Source organism: Suricata suricatta, chromosome 3, assembly GCF_006229205.1.
Source record: "Suricata suricatta isolate VVHF042 chromosome 3, meerkat_22Aug2017_6uvM2_HiC, whole genome shotgun sequence".
In the NCBI taxonomy this organism is placed as follows: domain Eukaryota; kingdom Metazoa; phylum Chordata; class Mammalia; order Carnivora; family Herpestidae; genus Suricata; species Suricata suricatta.
In genome coordinates, this window is record NC_043702.1 from 1787406 (window position 1) to 1812511 (window position 25106).

A 25106-nucleotide genomic window follows, 5' to 3' on the forward strand; every position below is an offset into this window, starting at 1 on the left:
TATGATGTGTGTCTGAGTGTGTGTGGTGTGCAGGCTCCATTGCTGCCGCTCACCCTGCCTGTCTGTTGCTCTGAACACTGCCCGCTCCCCGTCCTCAGCCCTGCACCTCCCGCTGGTGACATCGGGGCTCCTGAGGTTATCAACTTTACCACCTACCGGGTTTCACACAGAGAGAAGTGTCCTACAGTGTAAGACAGGCTGCTCACCGCTGCGGGTGTCCCCCTGATGGGGGCTGTGTGGCCCCCGTCACCGCTGTGGGTGTCCCCCTGACAGGTGCCGTGTGGCCCCCATCACCGCTGCGGGTGTCCCCCGGTGGGTGCTGTGTGGTCCCTGTCACTGCTGCGGGTGTCCCCGTATTTTGATCTACTAGTCGAGGAGGAATGAACTCAGAAGACAGTGTAAAGCCTGATAATATGGGAAACGTTAGCTCATATTTGGAAAAGAATGGATTACATTTAGTAAAAATTGCTGACACATTTGATACTTGGTGTTAAGAGACTTTCTGTTGATAAAGCCACTTTTTGGAAGCCGGATGTGGTGTATGAACTCTCCCGACTTGGTCCTGTTTGGGCGCTCCGGGCCGCGGGGACCGTGTTCTCCCCGTTGCTTTGCCGAGTCTGGCTGACATGTGAGTCCAGTGGCGGTGACCCGAGAGGCGGGGTTTGGAGCCGGTTAGGCGGGCTGCTGCAGCCAGAGCTGTGGTGGGTCTGTGCACACCTGCTCCGGCTCGGAGCCCAGTGGGAGGAGAGAGGCCCCTCAAGGCCCCAGGGGCTCTCGCCTCGCTGGTGACCTTGGGACGCCACTGCGGCTCCTTGTGGGCTCAGGTCTCTGAGCAGCGGAGACGGGTCTGCTCCCACAGAGGCCTGGCGAGGCCCCCGCGGTGACGGCCGCTCGTGCCGCGTGCTCTGACCCAGCCTCACGTGCCGCCTCTTCTCCTGGACCTGTAAGCGTCCTCTTTCCTTTTTCTGCGGCGCAGTGCTGGGCTCGGGGTTAGAGCCGAGTGAAGGCTTTGTGAGCAAAGAAGGAAAAAACTCATTTAAAACGTTGGCGTCAGCTTCCCTGGTCTCGAAACACACAAACGTGCGCATATTTTAATGCAAAGCAAGGGAATGTGCAAAAACTCTCTCTCCTAAGTGACAACTTGTCTGAGCCAAAAGCACACCTTTCCTCCTGGGCCGATGCTCTCTGGAATCCAGGCAGCCACAGAACCCCCCGTGCCTCCAAGGAGACGTTCTCCCGTTCCACGCTTGGGTTTTGTGGGTGGTGCAAGGCAGGGATGGGGTCCCTTTCCTGCTCCTGCTTTGATAACATTGGTGTGAAACTGCACACCCTTTCCCAGATTGCCGCGCTGCCGGCTCGGGGGGCGTCAGGTCAGGTCTGCTCCCGGCCCCCCGCCCACCCAGGCGTGCAGGGGGAGCCCGTCCTCGGACTAGCGAGCACCGGCCTCCGCAGGGGCCTAAGCCCAGCCCGGGCCCCTGGGCGTGACTCCTCCAGGGATGGGAGCACCCTGGACAGGCTCCTTTAAAAAAAAAACAACCAAAACCAAAGTGGGAGTTTGAGTGGAATTGCGTTGAACTTATGGATGGATTTGAGGAGAACCGGCATCTCTACGGTGTTGCGTTTCCCCTTCCTCTGTGTGCTCACCTCCCGTTGACCGGTAAGTTTTTAATGTTTTCCGCTGGATTTTTATAATTTTCTTCAATAAAGGACTTGTACCTGTTACATTCAGTGTATTCTTTGGTAGCTTCTAGGGTTTGCTCCCCTGTTGCGGACAGTATCCTTTTCTTATAAAACTAAGTTTTCTGTTCCTGCTGTCTGGAAATGCAGTTGATTTTTGCATTTTATTTTTATATCCAGTCACTTTCCTAAAATCACCATGTCCAGAAGGTTTTCTGGACAAAGAACATGAACTGTGGGGATGATGGCTTCGCCTCTTCTAATTACTGTGTTTATTTTCCTCGTCTTACTGTGTTGGCCAAGGATCTCAGGTCAGCGGTGAGCGCGAGTCGGAAACCGGGCTTCCCTCCGTCATCCTTGATGCTGAAGGGAAGGCCTTGGCCTGTCCCGGTTTCAGAGGGTGGGGGCGGGGCGGTCGCCATGGGTTTCTGGGGACTCCCTGCAGTGAGGTTCTGGGGCGTGTGGGTTTTCGGTGGCTGAGTGCCATCGCTGCTCCCGCGGAGGCACACGCGGGTCGTCTGCGGCGTCTTCAAGGGCTCAGGTAGCCTCCTTTTTCGGTAATACGTTCACCTTGCTTGTGAACTTTTCACACTTGCCTGGAGGAGGCTTGGCGTCGTGTGTGAGGGATTGTTCTCTCCTAAGTCACGTTGGCTTGCCGTTTTCCTTCTTGGTCTCGGGTTGTTGTAGTCTCTCGAGGCGTGCGCGTAGGATTAGCGTGTCTTCCAGGTTTGGCATAACCCTTAGACCGCTTGGGGCTCGTGTTTTCTTGGTGGATTGATTTTTTAAGTACTGGTTTGTTACAAATAGTTTGAATTTCTAATTCTTGTAGTAGTAAGATTTTTTTTTAAAGAATTGGCCTATTTCATCTAAACTTTCATTTTTATAGCCATGGACTTGTTCATGTTATTTTCTTTTCAAATCTTGACTGGATTTAGAATGTTATCCTTTATAATTTCACGCATTATTTCTCCTTCTTCTTGGTCGGTGTTTATTTTCTTAGTTTTTGAGGCTCGACTCTCGACTTGGTTGGTCTGCTAGTCTGCTCTTGTGCTCCTTGCGCTTCTTGAGGGTGTCGTTGGGTCTCCTTTCCTTCTGGGGTCCAGTGTGAGCTCCTCCTGGGCTACGCTGGACAGCTCCCGGAAGCGGGCCCTGTGAGGGGCGGCTGTGACCCCTCCCACTTTCATTTTCAGCCTGGTTTTTAAAAAGCCACGTTGGTAGTAGACACCTTTGGTTTGCTGTAGGAAAATGGCACTTGGCCTCTGTGGTCTTCCTTCTGAAAAAAACGCACTCCAGTGCGACCATGAGAAGAACATCCCATAATCCCAACTAAGGGACATTCCACAAAATACGAGGCCTGCACCCCTTCCGGCCTGTCCCAGCCACCAAAAACAAGGCAAGCCCGAGGAACCATCACAGCCAAAGGGAGCTTTGGGAGCCCTGCCATCCAGATGGCACGTGGGTCGTGTGCAGGTTCTGGAACAGAAAGAGGGCAAAGCAGGGGCCTCAGTCGATGGCTGTGTGTCGGTGCCGGCCCCCACTCCTAACAAGTCCACCATCACAGAGTGAGATGTTGACGGCCACCGGCCCTCCTCCAGGACGCTCAGCTCCGGAGCCCCGTGTCCCCGGCCGCTGTCGGCCCCCGGTCCCCTCGGTGCCCTGGGCCGCCTCTGGGTTGCCGTCCTCCCTTCCTGGCACGCAGCCCTAACGAGTGGCCACACAGCTCTGTTGCTGGTCAGCTCCGTTTTGGGGAACACGAAAATGTTTGACTTGCCCGCATTCTTGACGGAGTTTTTCGCAGGATCTTAGGACGAAGCTTCTTTTCTCCCTTTTGTGCCTGTCAGGTGTGCCCGCCTCTGGCCACGAGGGACGTCCTGGCCTTGGGCGGCTCAGGATGGCGCCAGTGCGTCGAGGACACTCCGTGTTACTCCCCTGTGTGCATTCTCCTTCCGCGCCTGTGCCCTGCGTGTCTTGGAAGTTCTAGAAATCCTCGGCCGTCTCCGCCGTCTGCCCCGCCCTCGTCCCGAGCAGGGGTGCTGGGCCTTCCGACTCGCCTCTTCTTGTGTTTTTTCTCCTCCTTTCCAACTAACTTCTTCATAACTGTCTTCTACTTCACTTAATTTCCTTTTTTGGTCTGCATGGTATCTATTGCTTAAACCACCCGTAGGGATGTTTTTAGGAAATGATTTGAAATTCATTATCCATCAATTCATTTAAACTGTTCTTATTTTTGAAAGTGTATTTTGTTCTTTTTCTTCAGTGAAGAAGTTTGACGGTTTGTTTCTTAATGTTTACAAGTATCTTAGTAAATGTCTTATTAACTCGAAACATGCGTGCAGGAAAACACACTTAAGTGGCTAAGGCATTAATGGTAGTTTTTCCTTTAAAGTCTCAGAAACAGTAACACTGTATCCGGTTTCCAACAATGCCTGCGTCTCGAGCGTGTGTCTGACCCTGTGCACCGGTGCCTTGTCGTCTTCCGGTCATTGCTCTGCGTGTTCGCTTGTCTTTGCTCGGGCCCTTGTGTGGTTGGGTCTCCCTACGTGGAAAATGTCGGGACGGGAATGGAGGAGGCTTTTCCGCGGGAGGTCCGTGGGCTTGGTCAGGGAGACGTTTGGGAGTGCCCTGCCGGGAATGCCCTCACTGGGGGGCTCCCTGGCAGCACCCGGCCCCCCGTGTCCTGAGCCCAGCACCTTGGGGTGCTCCCCGTGGCTGCCCCTCGCGCAGCCCTTGCGCTCTCTGCTCTAGCTCGGCCATCTGCCCAGTTATCTCTTCTCTCTTAGTTATTCCTGGCTCCTCTGGGGGTCCCTTCCCTGCCGTGAGCCCAGCCACGCCCACACCATAGAAACTGTACTCTATTCAGAATCTGGGTTTCCACACACAGCATGAGAGCTGGGAGGCCAGCCCGCCTGCCGTGTCCCCGTGAGCCCAGCCCGGGGCCCACACACACTCGGACCTTTTGGATCCTTCTTTGTTTTTCTCCATGGCGCCCTCACTGGCCTCCACCCGGTGTCCCGTCTCGGCCACGCTCACCCACCAGATGCAGCCTCCACTTAAATCGGGGTGTCCACGACGCCCTCCTTTCCCAGCAGGATGCGGGCTGCTGGAGCAAACTCGTGGTCTCTCCCCGGACTCTGCACCCCCACCCTGGGGGCCCACACACCCAGCCCCCGCCCTCTCCGCCCTTCCCGCCCCCGGACTTGGAGCCAGGCCTTGTAGGTGCCCCTGCAGGTGGCCATGTCAGCACTGGGGGTGGGTGTGCTTTGCTTAGCGGTTTTGCCAGATCCATGCGTAAATTTAGACACGATGTGTTGACTTCCTTCCTGCTTTTGATCCCGTTCTTTCCTTTCCCCATGAATACCCTCTCATCTTTCTTGAATTTTCAGTCACTTGCTTGTCTCTGGCTTGTTTTCTGAGAAAGCCGGGCTTCTAAATACACCCTGATTGCTTACATTCAAAACTGCGGTGGAGTGGAACTTCCCCTCCGCCCCCTCCTGCCCGCTCTCCGTCACTTCCTGCGTGCCTGGGTGGGGGCGGGATGCTCTCGCACGTGGCTTCTGAACGAAGACCCTCCTCGGTGTGGCAGGGCCGCCTGTGCTGTGTGCGGCCCACATCCACACGGGCACCAACACGGCCTCACCCCCGGGGCCTCTCGCCGGGCTGCCATGCACCCACCTGGCCTGGGTGGGCGTGACCTCATGGCCCCACAGACCCCGGGCGGGGAGCTAGTGGAGGGGTGCCTGCCCCTCCCCCGCCCCCGGGAGCCAGGCCTGAGATGCTCACCTAAGGGTTCTAGCAGGGTGCCCCTCCTGGGCCACGCGCCAGCCGCCTGATGACGCAGCCCCGAGCTGGCGCGCCGGCCCTGCTTCCACCCGCCCCCACCCCCGCCCCTGCTTCTGCTCGAGCCGGGGGGACGCTGGGACACACAGGCTGGTCCGTGAAGAGCGCAGCCTAGGCCGACACCCGTGTCCTCCTTTCCTGCTCCCCGTCAGCTCGCTGAGGTCGCACTCGGGGCCCCCACCGCCCTCACCGCAGCGACCCATCCCGGGGATCCTTCCGGTCCTTCTCAGAGCGTCAGGGGCTCCTGACGAGTGGGAGCTGGGAGTGGACCCTGAGAGCTGTTGGCAGCAATTGGGTGTTTTACACCATTTTCCAGAAGCTCTGGCGGGCAGCGGCTTGCACCCACCACCGGCGGGGGCCCTGCCACGGGCGCCTGGGGCTGGCTCCTCTGCGGGGGTGGCCATCCACGTCCACGTCCGGAGGCGGCTCCGGGTCCCGCGGCTGACTCTCCGGCCCCTCCCTGCCCCTGCGGGCCCGCTGTCCAGTCTAGGTGTGCCGGCCAGGAGCCCACGAGCAGGTTCCGATTTTTTCCTCCACCGACCCAGACACGTGGTCGGTCACCCTCCTGACGGCTCCTCTGGTTTCCGGGCAGGCGGCCGCCGCTGCTACCTGCGGACTACCCAGCAGGGCCAGCGTGCGATGGAATGGCACAAATTTAGGGTTAAGACGCCTTGGCAACGGCGGCCCGAGGACCTGGACTCCCCGTGCTGTGATTCGCCTGCATTGCGCTCCGATCTGTCTGGAGTCATTCGGGTCTGGCGGGGGGGGGGGGGGGGGGGGGGGGGGGGGGGGGGGGGGGGGGGGGGGGGGGGGGGGGGCAGTCGATGGGGCACCTTCCTCGCCACGGCCCCCCAGGCTGTGTGCCGGCTGCCGCCACTGCTCCAGGACCCCTGCGCTCCTTCCGCCTGGATCCTTCCCTTCCCGATTTTGGGGACTCCTCGGTGCCCTTTTGGTTCAGGCCTAGCGTGAGTCTCCGCTCCCAATGGAGGCCTCTCCAGCCACGCTCCCGCACACTCGGTAGTTTGTGTCGGATTCCTGACAGCGGCAGGGTTGGGGCTGCTGAGTGTTCTCTGTGCCTTCCGCTGTGGTCGCCTGGCCTGCGTGGACGTGGATGGCTTCGGTGGGTGAAGGGACCGCGCCTAGAAGGAGGGTGTAGGTTGTTTATAAAATGGTGCGCGTGCGCAGCCCTGCCTGGGGGCAGTAATTGGAAGGCCCATGGTCAGCTGTTAACCGTGGATGCTGGGGGGCCGTCGGTTTCCTGGGGCAGGACGGGAGCGCCCTGTGTCCCTGGCAAGAGGGTCCGCAGTGCAGTCCCACGGGGACCAAGTGTCCTCCACTGTTTCCATGTTGCTTGAGGCCTAGTGTTTGCAGTGTGTGGAGGGCGTGCGGCCGCTGGTGTCATCTGTCCCGTGTCCCGTGGCCCGGCTTCACACCCAGGATGGACCACGGGGCTCGGTCGGGCACGTGCGCCAGGACCACCGAGGGCGATGGCAGCTTCGTATCCGTCTGCAGTCATGGGGGCGCTGGCACGAGGGGCTTGGGACAAGAGTGTCAGCGGTCCGGGCCTGGCCGTCTCTGGCCAAGCAGGAGGCACGAGGCTCACTGGCTTCTCGCTTCTGTCCCTGTGTCGTTGGCGCCCTCAAAAGTGACACGAGGAACGTAAAATGTGAATTTCCAGAAGGCGTGTGTGCTTGTTTTCCGCGGTTGACGAGGCAGAGCGAGGGCGCGTCGCGGGTGAGATGAGGCTCCTGCGTCAGGCTGGGCCCGGCCCCACGGCCGCCGTGCTGGGGCCCCGCGTCCTGGGACACCGGTGCCCCTGGAGAGCGGGGCCTGGGGCCTCCGTGCGGGCTCACGCACGTTCTCCGCGGCCTGAGGTTATTGATTCTGGAGCGCCACAGGGGACTCCTAAGTGACGCCCGGCGCTCTGGCCTCGGCGACATGTGTCCGGAAAGCGTGGAGAAGGCCCGGTAGGGGGCCTGGCGTTCCTTGTTTCTCCTGGAATGAACACGTCTAGTTCAGTATGCAGCCCGGCCGGCCACCCTCCCCGTCCCTGCCGCGGGCGTGAGAACGCGCTCCGCTCACTAGCCTTCCTCCCCGACCTCCCCGCAGCTCCGCCTGCCGCCCACTGGTGGGGACCCTCGCGGCGGGCCCGGTGGGCGTTTGCCGGAGGTTTTTTGCTTTGCTGCTGCTGCTCACTTTCTTTTTGAAGCTCACGCCTCCACACTGGGACACACAGGCTGGTCCGCGAAGAGCGCAGCCTAGGCTGACACCCGTGTCCTCCTTTCCTGTTCCCTGTCAGCTCGCGGTGCTCATCCGCGTCACGCTGCGTCCTTCCAGGCATGCCTGTCCCTCTGCGCTTGATCCTGGAGAGAGGTCTCTGGTTTCTGCCGGGGCAGGGAAGACTGGCCAGGGTCCTTAAGACCAGGTCAGAGCGCTGGCTTTGCTGCTTGGATGCTGGGGGCGTCTCTTCATTTCCCGGAGCCTTGGTCTTTCTCATCTGTAAGATGGGTACATACACACCCCACGCACATGTTACAAGGCTCACAGGAGTGAGTATGAGCTTGTACTCTGGCCAGGGAGAAGGTCTGCAGACTGATTCCTTGAGTAGTTCATGTCTTTGGTCCTGGTCTGTGGCAGCCGCGGGCCCAGAGCTCAGGCCTGCTGTCCGCGAGGCCGGCCACGCAGGGGGACTGCCGGTCACGGCTTTGCTTTTGCAAGTAAAAGCTGGTACTGGATTTGAGGTGAAGGTGCTCCAAGGCCTCGCTCTGAGACCGGCAGGAGGTGTGCCTGCATGCGGGCTGTGCTGTGCTGAGGTCACCTGCTTCCGTCCCCAGTCTGGGGACCCGTGGCCACACCTGCCCTGCAGTTTTCCTCTGCTTTCACCCGGCTCTTGGGCTCCACCATTCCAAGGACAAGCGTGCTGCGTAAGTGTTTACGGGCAGGGAAGTGAGTTTTGAGGGAGGCTCTGGAACCTTCCTAGAAGGTAACCTAAAGCAAACCACAACTTTTGGAGAGTTACTTTGATACATAGTGAGAGATGTCTCCATACTTAAACGATTTTCTTTTCTTTGCAGATTAGACTGTCAGGTATTTTCAAAACAGGGATAAACACGGCCTGGGGCCTCGCAGGGGACGCTGGTGGCCTCGGCCCGCTCCTGGGGAGGCCCCTCAGCGGAGGCTCTGGGAGTTAGTTGACCGCCTCTCCCCCAGCTTGTCGCTCCCCTGCTGATCCCTTTTCTCTCTCTCTTTTCCCTCTCTCGTGGAGGGCTTGGAGACTTCAGCAGTCTGAGCTGGCGATGAGCGCATGCTCACGTCTCAGAACCCCGTGACCTTGGCCGCTGGACGCTCGGTGGGAGGTCGGCCCACTGGGAGCAGAGCCCTCTTACCTGTGTGCTTAGTGTCCTCCAGACCCGAGGACCCGAGTGCTGGTGGCTCCCCGGAACCGGCGGCCCAGGATGGCAGTGGTGTGGAGGACAGTGTGCTGTCTGTCGGAGTGTCTGGGCACCGGCAGGGGCGGTGGGAAGGCCGTTCCATGCAGATGCCACAAGGCCGGGCCCTGGAGGCGGGCCGGCCACGTGCCCGCGGGGCTCTGAGTCGCTGGAGCCTCCCTCAGGGGCTCCGGCGTGCCTGTGGGGGGTCGGACCCTGAGGAGACCTGGGTCACCCATGCGATCAGCGGCGGGTCGCGGCTGCGCGGTGGTGTCACTTTGCAGACACCTGGGCTCTGCGCAGCCTGCTGTGCCCCGGGGGGTGTGTCCTCACCTGTCCACCTGGCTCTGCCCACCTCCCCTCCCGGGCCGTCCCCTGCGAGGATGAAGACGTATGTGGTTTCTTCCTTACTCCTCCTTCAGCAAACGTGCTGCACCCGCTGCGTCTGGTGGGGGGAGGGCACCAAAAGCAGGTGGACCCCGCGTCTGCTCTCAGGGCCCCCCTGAGCGGTTGAGGATCCAGAGAATCCCTGCGGAGCTGGCAGGGTCCTGGGGGCAGACTTGTCTGCGAGGGGCTGCGGCATGGGGCCACCCGTGGAGCCGACCCCTGAATGGTGTGCCCCGGGCACCAGAGGGGCCTGCTTGAGCGCGTCCCGGCGTGCGGCCGGGGACCGGGGGGACGGTAGACGGCACGGTGAGGACAGCCCTTGGGCCTGGCCACTGGGGGCTGGTGTCACCACTGCTCTTGTCAGGCTCCAGGCCTGCCTTCCGTCCTCCCCTGTCCCTTGGCTCATGCGTGCGTCTGGGCCGCGTCCAGGGCCATGTCCTCCAGCTGGGAGGCCTGACCTCCCCGTCGCTCGTGAACCAGTCCCTGGGAGGGCCCCCCGTGGCCACAGAGGCGCGTTTCCCACGGGTTGGGGGTCTGTCAGGGCTTACGTGATGGTGGCGCAGGTCGGACTGAAGTCTCGGCCTCCTTTTCCCGTGCCACCAGCTGCCCCGAGGGCCACCGTCTGACAGCTGACAGCCCTGCGCTGGGGAGAAGGGAGAGCGGGGGCTGGAGGCAGCGTAGAGAGTAGACCCCGCCATCCTCTGCACGCTGATTCAAAGTGCCCTCTGATTGGCAGCTTTACAGGGTCTCCTCCTGCTCGGGCCCCCGGTGCCGCGGGTCAGTCGTGTCCCGGCGTTCTCTTGTCGCCAGCCCCATCTTCCGGGGTCCGAGTCAGGGAGGCTCCGTCAGACCCTCCGGGCCCTCCCCAGCCACGGAGGAGGCGGCCCCAGCCCCGTGGACTGCTCCTGCCCGCTGCGGGCCCCCCAACCCTGCACCGCGCGCTCTGAGCGGGCCCGCCTCGCACGTGTGTTCTGCCTGCCCTGATGGGGTGGCCCACCTGCCCCCTGGTCCACGCCTGCCCCTCCTTCGAGGCCTGGCCTTCCCGGGGACCCTTTCCCGCCCGGCCCGTGGTGCTAATGGGGCTGCATCTGCCTCGCCCCTTCCTCTGCCTCCGGGGGCAGCGCCCGGTGCTGCAGCCGACTCTCCCCTCCCGGGGACTCCTGGAGGGCAGGGACCCTGCGTTTCCAGCCCGCCTGCCCTCCATCCCCAGGGGCCCGGGGCTGCCACCGCCACAGGCCTCCCTCCCCCTGTCTGCCCTGCCCCGCCGTCTGGTGCAGCGCAGTGCGGGTGTGTCTTTCTCTGCACGGGGACGCTGCTGCCACCGTCACACTTTTAGGAGCCCGTATGTACGCGTCGATGTGCAAGTTCAAACCGGTGGGGCCCCCTGGGACGTGGGGATGGTTCCTGGTGACTCAGCAGTCTTGAGCTCCTGCCGTTTCTGGGTGAGCCCTGGGCCTGGACGGTTGTGAGTCATCTGCTCGCCCCTCGCTTTGCGTCAGTCAAACCACATGTGAGGAAAGCAGCAGCGAGCGAGGCTTTGCCAGCAGCTTGGCGTCCGGCGCGGGGACGCGGGCCAGGGACAGCCTCACAAGACCAGCCCGCGCTCGTCCCGGTGGTCCGGGCCTCAGGCCTGGAGTGGCTTCCGGCCTGGTGCCCCCGCCCCCTCCCTTCCGCTGCTGGGACCGCTGTGAGCCACCAGGAGACGGGCGCAGCGGTGATTATGGCTCTTTCTGCTCTCTGCTGGCTTCCCATGTCGTCCTGTGGCCGGCGGGACATATTTACAGTTGTGGGAATGTTTGCTGTTTAGGCAAGGCTGCCGGTCTTTTCTTCCCCGTCACAGAATCATCTTAGGACATGGCTCTTTGAAAAGACTCCTTGTAAGGAGGACCTAATTGAAAAGGGATGTGGCTCTTCCCCGCCCCTGCTGCTCGGGAGGATTGTGGATTGTTCCAGAGTGGGCAGAGAGCCTCTGGGGGTGACGTGGGCCACAGGGAGGCTGACCGGGAGCTATTGGACCCCCGCTGGCCGGAGCAGCGCTGGGCTGAGGGTCCCGTCGGTGCAGTGAACGAGACAGCTCGCCTGTGGCCGCGGCTCCCGGGGCGCCCCCAGCCCTGGCCCAGCCGGCTCAGTTCAGTGCGAAGCGGGCAAGGGACGTTGCCGGTTTCACCGTCAGGCTCACGTTTGTGACGCCTGTAGTTGAGACCGTAGCTGACCTCCTTACCTGGTCACCGCAGCCCCAGTAGCATTTGGGCGAGTGGCAGCCCTATCCCTGCCTTCCCAGCGTCCCCGTCCCTCGGGGAGCCCCGCGCCCGTGCCCGGGAAGTCAGGTGGGACTCCGGGGCACGGGGGGTTTCCCCCGGTTTCCCCGCTTTTGTCAGCAAGCCACGTGCACATAGGCCTGCCTCGGGGACTTCGAGCGACCTAAGTCACTCTGTTTCCTGAAGTTTCCCTGCAGAGTGGCTCGGAGAGCATGACCTTCTGTGACCTTGAGCCCGGGGGCCTGTTTGCAGCGTCAGAGGAGTCCCTGACCCAAATCCGGCCCTTTCTGTGGTCTGTGTTCTTCACTGTGTAAAGTCTCAGACATTGATAAAGGCAGAGGAGAGAGCCGCGAACGCCAGGCCACCTTCCCCAGGGCCGGGCCTGCCGTGCCCGAGCCCCGGGTCCTTCAGCGGCTGCCCGGAAACGAGCCCTGCAGCCGTCGGGCTCTGGAGGGCTGGGGGACATCCCCACGCCCCCTCTGGCGCAGCGGACGCGGACGCTTCTGTGCGGGCCTCCGGCGTCACCTCCCATCCCTGGGTGCCCGGACTCTGGGCTTTCCCAGGTCCTTGGGCAGGGCAGCTAGACGAGGCCCATGCAGAGGCCGTGCCCGCCGCTGTGCCCCAGCAGTTTACTCCTCGGGCAAACCGACTGCTTGTCCTGTTGGTCATGCCCATCCCCTGTGCTGCCGTGTGGGTGCCTCCTCTCACTCCGCTCCTGGGGGGTCGTGGGGGTCCCGCGGCGCCGTCAGATTTAGGGCGGGTCTGGCTCTCATAGGTGGCGTGGGCGTCCCGCTTTCCACCGGGCAGTGGGCTGTCCTGACCGTCACTGGCCGGCTTCGCCGTTCCCCGCTGGGGGCTGCAGAGGGCCCTAGGGCGCCTTGCCCCCCCCCCCCCGTTGGTGCGTCAGGTAAGAGATGAGCGGAGAAGGGCTCCCGATGGGAACGGCTCCTTCATGTGCCTGTTCTCAGAGCGACGAGCTGGCCTCCTGCCGGTGACCGGTGAGGTCCACAGCTCATCCGGAGCGCAGCCGCGAATGCTTCAGGGGCGTCGCCTGGATTTTCACCCTCGGTCGTTACTGCTCCTGCTGACCTTCAGCGTGCCCCATCCTGGGCCACTGGGAGCCCTTCAGGTCGGCCCTCGAGTGGTCGGTTGGACCCTTGTCCTCTCAATGGATAGCTGCCTTGCTCTGCTGTGACCAGATATCCCCGACCCAGTCAGCCTTCTGCTCCAAGGTCCTGGACTTGTCACATCTGCCAGGTCCCGTTAGCCATCCAGGGTCCCCTGTTTCTGGAGTCTGGGGATGAGGCCATCCTCAAGGGGCGTGCCTTCCCTTCATAAGGTTCTGACCTCTGAAGGTGCTGGCCGCCTGTGGGGGCCCCTGTTCAGGGCGGCAGGTGGGCAGGAAGCTGGGGAGGAAGCCGTTTCAGGAAGGCGGGTGCGGCTCAGGACGCGAGGGCGCAGTGGTGAGCGCCGCCTGCCTCAGGGCCCGTCCCAGAACCCGGGGCGCGCCCACCACCCAGGTTCAGGTGCAGGGGTGTGAGGGGTGAGGGCGGCCCCGCCATGCTGGGGGCCGTGGTGCTCTGCGGGGCCCCCTGTTCCCGGGTGCTGTGTTTTGAGAAGACGGTTTCCTGTTACTCCGTCCGCGCTGGCACCGCTGAATTGCGGCGCTGCCCTTGATGGCGAGCCAGCCCGGCCCCAGGATGCGCCCGCGTGCCCGCCCCACCGGCCCCTCTGGCCCCTTCCTGCCAGCAGGCGTGGGTGCTGGCACGGGGCTCCCTTCTGCCCAGGAGCGGAGGGTCGGCGTGCTGGTGCCCGCGACCAGATGGTGTTTCTCGCCCGGCCCTCCGTTAGGACTGGATGGAGCCATCTTTCCGAGTCTCCTTGGAAGCTGGCCCTTCCTCCTGGGTCATGTGCTCAGGTGCTCTCCCCACGAGCAGCGGGCGGCTGGCTTCCTGAGCGTCCACGTGGCAGCCCCTGACCGGGTCTGGAAGCCGTTGCCCTGGTCATGCTTTAGGCTCAGAGACAGGATGATGGAGGAGAGCTCCTGTGAAGTTTACACTCACGCTGGGCGAGCCTCGGGTGTCCCGGGCCTGGTGATCTGGGCACCTCGTGCAGGGGCGCAGTGGGAGGGCGAGGACCGTGCTCGAATAGGCAGCTTGGCAAGAGGGGTGGGCGGGCTGTCCCCGGGCACCCCAAGAGGACCAGAAGCCTCTGGGGTGCCTGGCCTCCGCCGGGTAGGTGGGCCTCTGTGTGCTCCGAGGCTGCGGGGGGGTCCTGGACGGGGGGCGCCATCAGAAGTCCGGGAGGGGGCCTGAGCCTGTGCCCGGAGCTCTGTGCTCAGCCTTCTCCGTCGAAGTGCCAGGCAGGGTGGCTCCCCTCACCGGGGCCCCCGAGGGCCCGAGCAGCAGACGGTGCTCCAGGCTCAGGGTCTGAAAGATGAGGCTCCTGGGTGGGAGGAGTAAGGGCAGGGACGGGGACGCTTATTTGCAGGCTCACAGCTGCTAAGGGCGTCACGGAACCGAGCTCACTGCCCTGCGGGGGCCCCCCCTCCCCCCCCCCGCCGTCTCAGGTGCCCGGGTGGCGGTGGTGGCGGTGGTGGCGGTGGCGGCGGCGTGCTCGTGGGCCGAACGGCCAGCCCCTCGCCCAGCTGTAGGTCCGCGCTGCCCGTGGCGGGCACTGCCACCGGCCCGCCCTCCCAGGCCCGGGCAGTGTGGGTCGGTCGGCTCCCGGCCTTCGTTGCGCTGGAGCCGCGCAGGATGGGGCCGTCCTGGGCGTGGCATCTCCCCGCGGGCCCGGGCCGCAGCAGGACCCGTGCCCACTCCTCCTCTCGCCGAGGAGCGCTCGTTGTGTGCGTGGACCCCGGTTCGCGATTGCCTCGTCTGTCGAAGGACCTCTGGGTCCACTTCTGGGCTCTCAGGCGCCGCGTCCTCTGGACGGTCCTCGTGCAGGTTTTTGGGAAGGCGTGTTTTTGCTCGTCGTGGGCATGTGCCTGGAACTGCTGGGTCCTGTGTCACTTCATGTTAACTGCTGGCTGAGCGGCCCCACTGCGTCCCAAAGCCCCCGCACCGTTGGGCGCTCCCGCCAGCAGCGTTGGGCCCTCTGATTCCTCCGCGTCCTCGCCCACACTTGTTGCCATCGGTCCTTGGCTCTAGCCAGTGAGGCGGCGTCTCCCTGCAGCTGTGACTTGATGACTAATGATGTCCAGCATCATTTCATGGGTTTCTCGGCCATTTGCACATCCTCTTTGGAGGAATATCTTTCAGATCCTTTGCGCAGTTATTTAATTGGGTTATTTGCCTTTTGATTGTTGTGTTTTTTGTATATTCTAGATACTATTCTTCTATCAGATACATGATTCGCAAACACTCTGCGGTTTGCTTTTTCACTTTCTAGACACTGTCCTTTGAAGCACAAACGGCTTTCGTTTTGATGAAGTGTCGTGCATGTGTGGGTGCCAGGTCTGTGCGGAATCCAGGTCGGGCCGGGGACGGCGATGTGGCCCTCTGCGGGCTCCTGGCGCCCTGCTTGTGTCGCATGGGAGCCCGCAGAGGCTTCTCCTGGGCTGGCACGTCAGTGCCTGGCTGGGTTCTGTGGTGCTCGGACCGTAGTTGGCTTTTCCCACAGTTGTTTTTCATTGAATGTCCGTGGGAAAATGGCCAAGCAAATTGAAGCCTTCACAGAGAGAACTGGGTTGCTTTGTTGATTTTTTTAACCGCGGTTTTTCATCTTTATTGTGTGCGCTTTGTTGGAATTTGGCATCATGCTGTGAATTTTCACTGAGCCCGGTTGGTCTTGCTGCATACCCGTGGTAGAGCGGTCCCCCACGCGGGACAGAAGTCCTGGAGCTCTCTGCAGGCTCCCTGCGACCCCCAGGTGCACGTCTCCCTGGGTCGGGAGGTTGACCGCAGGGCACAGAACTGTTCGGCAGACAGCAGGGGCCCCGCAGCCTTCCTGAGGGGGGGGCACTCCTGCCCCCCCGGGCCCCTGCTGTCACTGGGCCTGGCCACCAGGCTTCCCGTCTGTCATGGAGGAGTCCCCGTCCATGGGTGGGGACTCCCCGGAGGGCACCGTCGTCAATGCGAACGGTCACCTTGAAGGAGGGGGTGCCGCGTGAACCGTGGGTTCAGTCCAGTTGGAGTTCGGTCTGGGGACTCGGGGTGGCTTCAGAGTAGACTGCTGCTTCTCCGGCCATCTAGAAACAGAACATACCGCACGACAACGTTTTCACTGGTTTTGATCTGGAGACTCAGTTCCCTCGGGTGCAGGAGAGGGGGGGGGTTTCATGGCTTTGCCACATGAACGCAGTCCTTGCTTGGCAAGCGTTTTGTGAGCTGTGTCGCTGGTGCAGGTGCGTTTAGGATGGACCCGAACGCCCACCATCAACGATGGAGGGTTGTCATCTTTGTCCTTGCCGAGAGCCCGCGCCCCAGGCTCCGGCTGCCCCTGCTTGGCTCCTCCAGGGTCCGAGTGAGTGCTGGTCTGAAGGAAGGGGCCCTGCGCCTGCCTGCGCCGACCCCGGCCAGCCGGCCGGCCGTCTACCCCTTTCACTCCGTGCCTTGTTTAGCGATAAAAACACACAGAGGGTCCCCTCTTTGCTTGCATAATGCGTTCTAAAATCATTGAGCAGAAGTGGAACTTCCTTGTTAGGGACAGGGGACAGCGGGTCGTCCCCAGGAGACAGCAGTGCATCCTCAGACCCGTGTTCGAGTACAGGTGCGCATTAGCCCCCAACAGTAAGCACGTCCTCAGGTTCTCATTTTCGATGTCTCCTCCCCTCCTCACCTTTGCGGTCACTCTCACTGCCGCCTTCCTGGTCCTTGTCGGACGCGCTCTGCCCCGTCAGTGGGACACGTGAGGGGAGAGCTGGCAGTGCCCCATCCCCTGGCTGAGACCTTGCCTGTCCCCACTGTGGCGCCGCCGGCCTCCGTGCATTCTGGTTTCATTACTGTCAGTTTTCACACAGGCTCACGCGGGCCAGGCGGCAGCCTGTCCCCACGGTCGCCAGGGCCGGGTTCCTCGCCGGGGCCCTGGGCATGTCTGGGCTCCAGAAAGGCGCTGTGGCTCTGTGACCCCCAGGGCCACCTGCACGGAGCTGTTGCCTGTGTGTGTTCTGCGCCAGGACGTCAGTCGTGGGGACACAGCAGGCACGACCGCTGTGCTCGCTTGAGGAGCGGGTGCCTGGGAAGCCTTGGTGGGCCCTGACGAGTGGTCGGGGATGCGGGAGAGGACACGGGGGCCACACCCGCCGTTGCTGGCCTTGGAATTGTACCACCACGCACGGACCCCCCCCACTGCACATGGACTGCCCCCCACCGTACGTAGATCCCCCATTCCACGTGGACCCCCAACTGAGCCTGGACCCCACAACCTCTCTAGTCTGAGCGTCGTGTCATGGTGGGGTCTGTATGTTCAGCTGTTGCATAATTCCCCTCCCCCAGGAACCTGGCTTCTGAGCACCTGATGACTTGGAGGCTTCCGAGAACGGGGATCAGGGCCGCGGACCTGGGGGCACGTGCAGCAGAACGCCCTCCTGAGCGGGCGGGGGGCTGTCGTCTCGAAGAATCAGTCCAGAAAGCCGAGCTGAAGGAAGGATCCGCTCGATGCTTCCTGGTCTGACCTCGCGGGGCTCAGACCCCAGTTTGGGCGAGCAGACCCTGGGCTGTGTGTGTCACACGCGTGCACACTCGTGTGTGCACATCAGTGCCACTGTAGGCTGCCTGGGTGACTTCCAGCTGTCAGTAAATCACCTGTTGGGTTTCCATAAGCAACGGCTTGGAATAAAGTTACTGAATGCTGAGCCACAGTTGAACTTGACATTCCTTGTCGGTCCTTCCAAGCAGCGGAGTCTGTCCTTCTGCCCAGCTGTCTCGACACCAGTTTCGTTTAGGGGGGCTCAGGACGGATGGAGTGCCCTTGGGTGTCTGAGTGAGTTGGGGGCCTGCCTAGGTCCTGCCGTGGCCCCAACTCGTCCCTTGGTCCCAAGCCTGTGGGGCCCCCCATGCGCGGCCTCTCCGCACAGATGCCGACGCGCCTTTCCTCCCGGGCCGTAGCTCCCCCTGATCTTACGTCCTGTCCTGGTGGCTGGGGATGAAACAGCGGGCAGGCGTCTGCCAGCCACCCCGGGCCTCCAGGCTTCTTCCTGGGCGGGCTGGGCCCCGTCCTTCCAGGGCGTTCTGACACACAGTGTGGTTGGGGACGGGCACGTGTGCCGAGTGGTTCGATTTCTCCCTGTGGGCACTCAGTTCGGCGAGAGCAGTGGGCCTACTTTCGTGATGGCTGCGTTTATTCTCGAGATGCGGCTGACTCAGTGTCGCGCAGAATCACGCTTTACCCCCAGCGGTTCAAAGCCTCTCCCGTTCTCCGTGGTCTCATGGCCGGCTTGCTCTTGTCGCCGTGCGGGGCGGGCTGCTCTCTCCAGGACGGCCCCTGTCGTCCCGGAGCTCCCGGGACTGCCGAGAACGTGTTTGCCTTCTTCCCACACCCTTTTGCTCCTTGTGAGGAAAGAAAGGATCTCAAAAGAGGGAGGGAGTGAGGAACGGGGCAGATAAGAAAATAATAATCGGATGAATTATTTCCTGATCTTTTTGATAAACCTTTCATTTAATTCAGACAAGAACTAGAGAAAATTCTGGGTGGTGCATGGAATTCAAGTATAGCTTTCCGTTTGGTGAGCAGCAGTTCAAAAAACGCTCAAAAAATGTCTTTCTTTTTGGGAAAACACCTTTGTTCTTAGATGGTCCTTCTCAGACTTAGTGGCAGGAGGGATCACTGTCTAAAATTCCAGAAGCTGGAAACAATGAGTAACAATAAAAATCCACTCTGTTCTAGATGGAGCCAACTGACCTCGAGCTGTCCCTGGTTCTTGGTGGAGGGAGGGCGGGCAGGGCGCTGCAAGGGGCCTGTGTCCAGGAGCAGCCCCTCCCCGCCGGGGTCGCCGGGCTGCTCACACCCCCCGGAGCTGCCCCCGTGGAAGCGCTGTGGGGCTGTGGTGTGACCCGTCCGGCCCGGGGCCGGTCTCTTGGGGTCTCTTGGGTGTGCTCCGTCCTCTCTGCTGCGGTAGCATGCGGAGCCCTTCCGGGGATGCCTCTGATGTGTGCCGCCTCCCCGTGCCCTGAGCAGTTCGGGATGCCTTTGGTGTGGAACCTTGGGTGGTGGCCAGGCTGTGACTGGCCCTCGTGTCCCTGGCAGGTGCATTCAGTGCCATCCACTTTTGCACGAGGCCTTAGTCCCGACACGAGGGAGCCTGGGAGCTGGTGAGAGCCGGACAGCTTGTCCAAGTCCGTGGCAGAGTGGCTGCCCATCTGCGGTCACTTGCCCACCCGGGGCTGCCCTCTGTGCCACGCCCAGCGGTGCCCAGCTCGGCTCTGCGGCAGGCAGGGGTTTTGTGTGTCTGTAGCCCCGTGAGCCCTTGGCTTCTCGGGAGGAAGGGATTTTCCTCTTGAGTCTACGCCCACCGCCAGCGCCCCTGGCTTCCTGATGGGAACGGCCGCTGCTGCATTTGCTGAGCGCTCGCGGGTCTGGAAAGGAAGCACGCCATGGCTTTGGGGCGTCGTTAGGAACTGATGTTTCTGACAGGTGCGCGTGACCCTGGGGTCAGGTGGCTGTGGGCCAGGTGACAGCAGGCTGGGGGGTGAGCTCACTCCCGGCTGCCAGGCCCCACCACCTTGCCTGCCTGAGCTGCCTCTGGCCTGCTGTGGTAGGAGGGGGGAATCTAGTGAACGGATTCCCTGAGACTGGAGAGTTCTGGAATGTCCTGAGGCAGCTTCCAGCCTGTAGACAAACACAAGTTGTGGGGCTCGTCTTCGTGGGTGGCGGTGCCCGTATCAGCGTCACGTCAGATAGGAGGTAGAGAAAGGGGAGGGATTGCCACCGGGTCCCCTCACAGCACGGGCACCCCTGACAGCAAGGTGGCGCCTTCTACAAGAGACGCCGCCGGGCCTGGAGCCTGTGCACCCTCTTGTCCTCGGAGCGGACGTGCTTCCAGACGGCTTTGGGTCCCGCTGAGAATCCGGGACGTGTGCTGCCGGCAGAGCCCGGCCCGCTCGTCCCGCGCCCGCAGGTGGGCGGGCGGTGCCGCTCCCGTCCCCGTCGGCCACCCAGGGTCAGGACTCTGGTCCACGGGCCGTTTCTCTCGCTTCCTCACGTGCGGCTGGCCGTCCGTCGGTGCCACGTTTCTCCGCCCGAGACAAACCACCGCCTCTGCTGGGTGACCCTCACAGAGTCCTGTGCCAGACAGCAGCTCGACAAAGCCTGCTGCCTGGCTCCACGCTCCGCGGGGCCCAGACGCATGAATTGCCTTTGGAGATGCTGGTCCCCAGGGTCAAACCGGAGCCTGATTTAACCTCCAGTGACGCTCCAGCACCTTGGGGAGCCCCGCCTTACTCCCCGGATTGCAGCGGGTGTGTAGGGGTGCCCGTGCCGGCACAGGCTTTGCAAATGGGGGAGTTGCAGAGAGGACCTTGGGTCAGGCTGAGTTGGACCCCTGGAGCCTCCCTGTGGAGCTGCCCTCCTTCCCAGGACCATGTTCTCTTACAATCTTGCTGAGTCCTGCCCTCCTCGGGTCACTGGCCAGGAGGGCTGTGCAGCGGAGCACGGGTGGGCCAGGCCGGCTGCTGGCTCTCATCCCCCATCCTGGCCACCTTGTTCTCCACCCACTCAGTCCCTCGAGAATCTCTTAGATGTGGTTGGTGCCTGCTGAGGCGCCCCCCGCCCCAGCCACCCTAGCCCTATTTAGCCTCGTCTCCAATGCTATTCTAGAACATTCTTCAGGCCTTCCTTCCTCCGCCCACCTCGCCGGCTCCCCTTTTCTCTGTGGCCATGGGCCCGGCAGTCTTTGTCTGGTGTCGGTGCCAAGAACCACGGCCTGTAACTGGCCCTGCACGGTGGCCCTGCCCCGGGGGTGAGTGGTGAGCTGGGCGTCCTAGCGAGTGGGCATCGGGCGCTGCTCCATGGACCCGGGGTTGTGGGAACCACGCCGATGCCGGGGCGCAGAGGCTGGCACCCAGACGGTACGCGGACCCCGAGGAAGTGTCTGCTGTGAAGCAGCGGCCTGCCGCATGACGGCCGCGGAGTCCGTCTGGGGGGCGAGTCTTCAGTCCTTCAGCCGCATGTGGTCGTGCACACAGCGAGCGCCCCTTACGTTTGGCTGCTCCCGGGGGGCCGCCTGTGGCCTTCGGTGGAGCACAGAAGCTTCCAGATCATCTCAGGGACACCGACCTTCCAGGGGGAGAGTCCCTCCCTAGCCTGACGCTTGTCCTGCTCCCCGGGGCACCGGCCCATCGAAGGGTTGCGTGTGGGTTCCTGGAGCAGCTGCCCGGCCTTGGCGCGCCAGGCCAGGGCTCTGGGCTCCGCTCGGCGTGGGCGGGGTGAGGCCGCGGGTGGCGAGGCCGGCACAGCACGCGGGGACAAGCTGCCTTCTCAGAGCTCCGGACCACGCGGGGCACAGAGGGGCCTCCTGGTGATGCCGTCACCTCATCTCCGATTTGGTCACCCAGCGAGAAGGGCCGTCGGAAGGGTCCCTAATCTGTTTCTAATTAGATTTTAGGGGCGCCTGGGAGGCTCAGTCGGTTAAGCATCTGACTTCAGCTCAGGTCATGATCTCACGTTTGTGGGTTCGAGCCCCGCGTCGGGCTCTGTTCTGAACCATGGAGCCTGGAGCTGCTTCCGATTCTGTGTCTCTCTCTCTCTCCACTCCTCCCTGCTCATGCTCTGTCTCCTTCTGTCTCAAAAATAAATAAAACATTAAAAATGTTTTAAACTAAATTTTAATCTTTTTCACCAGAGCTCCTCTCTCTTCTCTTCCTCCATTATTTTTAAAATCGCCAGGAAAACACAGCCCTTCCATTTATGATTCCAAGGAGAACCAAATCGCTACTCTGTCTCCAAGTGTGTTATTGTGGCCTCCGATATTAAGCCAAGGTTTCTGTAATCCCGGTGAAACTCTGTTCGCATCATGGAAATTTCGGGTCCCCCCGAGGAGACCCCAGAGCGGGAAGTGGCTGCCCTGGCGGTGCGGCTGGGCCGCGTTCCCGTCCCGCTGTTCCGGGCCAGCCCTGCGCAGGGACCGGCCATCAGCCGTGTCCCTGTGCCTCACGGCGGCTCCACCCTCCAGAGGGGCACTGCCTTTCCAGGGCACCTGCAGACCTGCAAACCTTCGAGGGGAAGGCGCCAGCCTCCCGGTTGGGACCTCACGTGGGGACCGTCCCCACAGCGCTCGGGGGGCCCTGCTGCACGTACGCTGTCCTGGAGTCCTCGGTTGTCACGGGTCCCTGGGGGTGGGGGCAGGGCACGCTGCCGGGCTGGGGGGAGCCTGCCACGCTCATCGGGGCTGAGGGGGGATGTTCTGGTTCCAGCTTGGTGGAGGCGGGCGTCCCCGGGAGAGTGGCCTCACCATACCGGCTCCCTCTGGCCCCGGGGGCGGCCGCCGCTCCCACCGTGGTGGCCTCTCCAGGGCCTCTGCGCTCTCGAAGGCAGGAAGAGGTGTGTCCGCTTGGCCTCGTTCCCTTACGTGGGTGGGGGAAGCGGCCAGATGGCCCCCTGTGGACCTGACGTTCCGTGGAGAGGCTGTGGGGGCCGTCCGCGTCCATGCGGCGAGCCAGGCGGGTGGCGGTGTGAGCGCACAGTGGCTGCCCCTGGTCTGCCTTGTTTTCTGTTTACCCCTGCATGTGGGCCAAGTGACGTGGCACTTGTCCTCGCCCCATCCCTCCCCCGAGACTCACGCGGGAATAGAGAACAAGCCGTCCAGGTGAGCACGAGGTGCTGACCCTGGCACTCGGAAGGTGAGCGCCTTCCCAGGAGAGGTGGGCCCGCCCCCCAGGCTCAGGTGAGGGTCCCCCACCCGGGAGGGACAGACCCGTTCGCACAGCGCCATGGAAGCTGCCTTCCTGCCTCCGGGGGCAGGTGAGGCAGGGCTCAGCCCGCAGCTGAGGCCTGTCCGAGGGAGGCCTGCCCCGAGGCCGCAGTGGCATTGTGGCCGGGTGGCGGGGGGAACCTCTCCTGTCCGCTGAGGACTTCAGCCCAGGTCCTTCAGGTGCTAGGGGGCCAGTGAAGGCGGGGGCCCCTGCTCTGTGACGCGTTATCTGGGGGCGTGTCTGGCCCCCTCGCCAGCACCCTGGGGGAGGAGGCCCGCGGGCAGGGGCCGGCGCTGCGCTCAGAGCTGTGGAGAGACGACAGAAGTCCGTCCGCCGATCTGATACTGACTAGGCCCTGTTCCAGATGCTTCGCCTGCGATGCCCGATGAATCCTCCCCGCGTGGCCCCCAGGTGCTGGTGGTCCTCCCGTGCCCTCCCCGCAGTGCCGTGAAGAGGTCGGGGCACCCGGAGCCAGCCGCTCGGTGGGAGAGCCTGGGTTGAATTCTGTGTTGGGCTCCGGAGTCTTGCTTAGAGTGGGGTCGTGACACCTTAAAGCCACGGAGAACAGGAAATACCAGATGGCACCCTAGGGAGGCTGAGTTACCGCCTGGTGGGGTCGGGTTCAGCGATGGGCCTGTAGGTGTGGACGCACTGGGTCTCGGGGAGCGTGCGCACTCGGGGGCGTGGCCAGAGGCCCAGGTGCCGCTGGTCTAAGTGGGTCAGGATGTGAGGTGTCCCAGCGAGCTCGAGAGGAGGAGGTGGGGGTCCCCTGACCCCGTCCAGTGGGGTCTTTTTCTTTCTTCGTCGCGCTTCTGTTTCATGCAGAGAAGGCTTCCACCCCTCCTGTGGATTTATTCCCAGGCATTTGATACTTTCTGATGCTGCCATCACTGGTGTCTGTCAGTGATTGTTGTTTTGTATTTGTTGCTGGTGTTCAGCAATACAACGGAGTTCTGAGTATTGACCTCTGACGGACCTTGCTGACTTCTAGTGCAGTCTGGAAATTCTTCTGGATTTTCTACTTGCTGACTGCAAACAATGACAGTTTTATTTTTATTTGCCTTTTTAAAATTTATTTTTCCTGACTTAGTGCATCAGCTGGGGCACTGGGGCAGCATGAATAGTGGGCGTGCTGGTCTGGTTCTGGGTCTCGTCTCAGAGGGACACTTTCCCCAGCGTCATATTGACCAGGACACCTGCTGTTCCTTAGCCTTGCAGACCGCAGCCCGCTGGCCTCCTGTTCCCAGTGTCCCCCCCTTGGTCCCCAGCTCCCCGCAGGAAGCTGTATTGGATTTTGTCCAATGTTTCCTTCGTCTCTGTGGAGATGATCTACATTTTTTGTTACTTACACCAATTTTTTTTGAATAGTAAACAAACCTTTCATTTCTCAAGTGAAATCATATTGATTAAAATGGAATATTCTCTCTATATGTTATTGGATTTTATTTGCTAATATATTATGGTTTCTGCTTTTGTGTTCAAGTTTGACACTTGATTATTTTTCTTGTAATTTTCTTCTCAATGTTTGGTATCCCAGCAATGCTGTCTTGTAAAAAAAAACAAAACAACGGAGCAGTACTTCCTCTTTTTATTTTTGATGATTTTGTGTAAGATTGGAATTATCTCGTAGTTGAAGTCTGAATAGACTTTCCTGTGAAGTCATCCATCTCTAGAGGTTTCTTTCTTTTTTCCTTAAAAATATTTTTTAATGTTTATTTATTTTTGAGAGAGAGAAACAGAGTGTGAGTGGTGGAGGGACAGTGAGAGAGGGAGACACGGAATCTGAAGCAGCTCCAGGCTCCGAGCTGTCAGCACAGAGCCCGACATGGGGCTTGAATTCTTGAGCTGTGAGATCATGACCTGAGCCGAAGTTGGACACTTAACCAACTGAGCCCCCCAGACACCCCTGATTTTTCTTACATAGAAATATAATATTTCTTATAAAGAATGTATTTATTCTTTATATTTAAATTAAATCTTTATCATAATGAAATATGCAGATTGTATGTCTTTAGAAGCTGGTGGGCTGTGTGGGTCCTCTATTTCTTCTGCTGTCACTTCTGGTAAGTTGTTTGGTTTTTTAGCGAATCTTCTATTTTATCAATTCAGTTGACCTTTCAATGCCACAGCAGCCCTGTGCAGTTGAAAGTCACATGTAACTTCTGACTCCCCAAAACTTACATACCGACAGCCTCCTGTTCATCAGAAGCCTTACTGATAACACAACTAGTTGATTAACACATATCTTAAGGAGAAACTGCGTTTACAGCACTGTCCTCTATTTATTGAAGAAAATCTATTTATCTGTGGACCTGGGCAGTTCAAACCTGTGTTGTTCAAGGTCAGCTATTTGCATAAAGGTTCTCACCAGATTCTCCTGTTTCTCATTTTAGCTCCTGCAGGACTTTGTATCAGGCTCCCTTACCTCGTCACTGTTGATGTTTCGGGCCACCTCGTCCTGCCTGGTGTCGCGGTGCTGCCCGGCGCGGTAGGGGACGTGCGGGAGCGCTCCTGGAGTGGACCGTGGGGCGGAAGCCCCGTTCCCCTTGCCGGGTGTGACCGTGAGAATCTGTTTTCAAATCCCGGTTCCCAAGAGATCTTTCCGTTTTATCAATCTTTTGAAAGAACCACCTTTTGGCCTTACTAATCCTGACTACTTATATCTCTTC

The 25106-nt window shown here is 61.1% G+C and overlaps 1 protein-coding gene across 1 annotated transcript in view; it reads left to right on the forward strand.

The window, feature by feature from the left end:
- HDAC4 (histone deacetylase 4) overlaps positions 1-25106 on the forward strand; it is a 236661-nt gene that overhangs the window by 76899 nt on the left and 134656 nt on the right. The gene's annotated exons all lie outside the window — the stretch shown is intronic.